The sequence below is a fragment of the Chaetura pelagica genome, unplaced genomic scaffold (assembly GCF_000747805.2).
Source record: "Chaetura pelagica isolate M959 unplaced genomic scaffold, ChaPel_1.0 scaffold595, whole genome shotgun sequence".
Lineage (NCBI taxonomy): Eukaryota > Metazoa > Chordata > Aves > Apodiformes > Apodidae > Chaetura > Chaetura pelagica.
The window spans coordinates 104,787-108,597 of NW_009953221.1; positions in this window are offsets into that span (position 1 = coordinate 104,787).

Sequence of the window (3,811 nt, forward strand, 5' to 3'; positions counted from 1 at the left end):
CACCCCCCCCTCAGCCCCCATCCTGCTGTCCCATCCCATCTACACCCCTCACTCAGCACCAGCCAGAACCCACGTTCCCAGGTCACTGATCCCTGCTGGGAACAGCAGCCCCTTCCATTCCAGTTCCCACAGGCACGAGGCGAGGGCTGCACCCCACACGGATCCACATCCTTCCCTGAGAGCCGTTCCCAGGGCTCAGAACAGGCTGCAACTGGATCTGGGCTCCTTGCACAGCCTGGCTGGGCCAACTGGCCCGGGACACGGCTTCACTTATTTCTAAGAACTCCAGGACTGGCTCCAGTTCAGCTTGTGCAATCCCAGGGTGAGCAGCACAGCCTTTTAACCAGGCGAGCGCTGGTTTGGTACCAGCTGGTGCTGGGGTTTGTTTGGGGGGTGCCACTTCCCAAGCCAGGGACAAATTGCTGCTGGGTGGGCAAGGAGAGGCACGGGGACTCGTGGCTGCTGGAGCTCAGCCTGGGAACAGCATCAAAAGTGGGCCCTGGTGATGCCCAGGGTGGGCATCAGAGTGAGCAGTGCCCTGAGGTCAGACAATCACAGACTGGTTCTGCTTGGAAAAGACCTTTCAGATCATCCAGTCCAACCATAACCCAGCACTACAGAGTCTGGTGCTTAAACCACATCCCTCAGCACCACATCTTTGAAACACCTCCAGGGGTGGTGAATCCACCACCTCCCTGGGCAGTCTGTGCCAGGGTCTGAGGACCTTTTCAGTGAAGAAGTTTCTTCTAATCTCCAGCCTAAACATTCCCTGGCACAACTTGAGGCCATTTCCTCTCATCCCATTGCTTGTTCCTGGGGAGCAGAGCCCGCCCCCCCCTGGCTCCAACCTCCTCTCAGGCAGTTGCAGAGCCAGAAGGTCTCCCCTCAACCTCCTTTGCTCCAGGCTGGACACCCCCCAGTCCCTCTGCTGCTCCTCAGACTTGTGCTCCAGCCCCTGCCCAAGCTCTACTGCCCTTTCCTGGACTCATTCCAGCCCCTCAATGTCCTTCTGGTCATGAGGGACCCAAAACTGATCCCAGGATTCAAAGTCCAGCCTCACCAGTGCCCAGCACAGGGGGACAATCACTTCCCCAGCCCTGCTGGCCACCCTCTTTCTGATGAGATGTTGTAAAAGGGAGGAGAAAGGGGTCCACACTCCCCACAAAAAAGGGTTAACGCAGCTCTCAAAACCTCCACTTGAATCATGATCGTCACGTTTGCAGAGCACCAGAGCCCTGCACCCCAGGCATGGGCTGGGGATAAGACAAAACAGGCACTAAAACAAATGTTACTCAGCATTTGGCTGCTGAAGTTTTGAGGATTTTTTCCGAGTTGCTCCCAGCCATGCTGGGCAGGACCTGCTGTGCTGAATCGGGTTGATCTCAGCCACCAAAAATGAGCTGGGCCGAAGCCTTGCGAAGCTTGAGCTGCCTCCAAAGGGTAACTGGAACTGTCTGTCTCCCTCCCCACGGGAAGGGGCCGTGCTTTGTTTTCCCTGCACCAGCATTTGCTGCCACAGGCAAAGATGAATCATCGCGGACGCTGCGGAGGGAACCTGGCAGCAAGGGGAGAGGAGGAAGGAAGGCAGGTCACAGCATGAGCTAACGGGTAATGCCAGCTCTGGGAAGGTGCCTGGTGTCCCTGCAGGGTGACACTGGAGGTGGAGGGGGGGCTCTGGAGAGGGGCTGGAGTCTCAGCGGGGCCGAGGTGGCTCCATCCTGCCCGTGGCACCTCCTGCCAGCAACACCCCCAGCCCTGATGCCTTCGCCCACGGGAGGAGAATCTGCAAACCTCCCTCCCAGCAGCACCAGGTGTCCACAGCCACCCCTCGTTGCCTGCACGTGGGGTGGGAAGCCCCTCTCTGACCTCTTTGGGACCCCAGCACCACTAAGGGATCTCCAGGGGCAGTGGAACCACAGCCAAGGGCTTTCCATTCAAGAACGCTCCCGGGTACCCAAACCCAACCCGGGCCAGGCTCGGTGCAGGAAAGATCTCCAACTCTTCAGCCCCACCTAGAGTCTGGCCAGGCTTAAGCTGGTCCCAAGACACCCTGCCCGGCTCAGAAGAGGCTTCTCCTTCCCTGACTGCTGGGACTTGGTGGCTTCTCCCCAGTGGCCCTGGAGACACAAGAGGTTCCCTGGAAAGCCAGAGAGAGGGGAACACAGCAGCTAAAAAGACAACTCAGCAGCTCTACCCTGGCCCCAAAATAGGAACAGGATGGGGCAACACAGAGCCTTGCACAAGTGCCCACTCCCAGCTTGAGGAATATGCTCCATCCTTGCTGGATTTGAGAGTGCTGAGTATGCACAAGGATTAAGGTGCTGATCGAGGGCCACCCCACAAAGGGACAAGAGCCCTGACCCGTTCTTAGCCCACATGCCCTAACTCTCCTGGGTGTCTCCATGAAAATAAAACAGCTTCTGGAAGTTTGCCTCTCACCAGGGCAGGACCTGCACCTCTGGGAAGTGCTGTGGGACCTTTGGACAGAAAGGATTACTCCACAGGAGGCATTTCTGTTTCCCAGGGCTCCCTCCCACCTCCAGAAGAGCTCAGGACTTGCCTTGCCCATTAACCCCCCATTTCTCCCCCTCATCCTGCTCCCTCTCTGAGAGGGTTACACAATATAACATTTCATGGCCTTGTCACTCAGTCTGAACATCCTTCCTTCCCCCTTGTTCTTGTCTGGCCGGGCAGCACCCCGTGCCAGCCCTCACCACCCTGCCAGGGAACTGCAGATAAACCCCTAGGACAGCAGAAGGGAGGGCTCTTATCTCTGCCTCCCTTCCCTCCCCTGCACTGCCTCGTTACCATGACAAAGCCTGAAGCAACAAGAAGGGAACAGTCACAGGGACCCGGGGGTGATGGCACCTTCTTCAGCTGACACCAGGAAGGTCCCCATGCTGGTGCTGGGGACAGAGCAGGACCCAGCAGGACCCAAAGGGAGGGGTTTTGGCTGCAGAGCAGCTCTTCTGTGCAGCCCCACAGCCCTCACCCCCTCACAGCCCTCCCATCATCACGCGCCCGTGTCCCTCTCACAAAGCAGAGCAGGAACCCACACATGGGGAGAGACAGTAAAATCCCAGCCCACGAGTTCTGGCAGGGATCTCTGCTCCCCAGGGAGTCCTGTTCAACTCTCCTTGTGCAGGGTGAGGGCCAGAAAGCAGCAGCTCCAAGCCCCAGCAGTGCAGGGTGCTGGTGAGGCTGCAGGCCCTCCTGGACAAGTGCCCTTCTCCACGCTGCTCCAGGGGTTCCTGTCCTACACAATCCCAGCAGCATGATCCAAACATGGCCATGGCAGCTTGTGGCTTCCCTACAGGCACTTACTGCAGGGATAACAGGGAATGAAGTTCACCCTGTGACCTTACAGCTAATGTGGGCACCATCCCAACACTGCAGTGACCAAGTGCTCAGGGACCTTCTCTGCTGGTGTTCAGGACCAGGACCTTGTCTCGTGTCCTTCAGTGTCATCAGGACACTTGGCACAGCTGCAAAGGGGCCATCCTTGGGCACAGCACAGAAGAGCCACTGCCAAAAGACAGAGACTCCAGAGTCCTGTGAGTGTTTGGAGCAGATGGCAAGGTAGAGTCATCCAGAAATTGAGAATGTGACTCCCCAGTGAGGTTCAGAGGCAGGAACACCTCCAGGAAGGCAGCCCATGTCCTCGCTCCATCACTCCTTTCCTCCTGTAACCTCTACATTTGCCAGCTTGGGCTGGCACAACTTTCTAGGTTGCACTTGGCCACTGACACAATGAAGTTCCCTCAGCATGAGTGACATCCTGTGGCCACCTCCAGGGCTGGTGGCACATGGC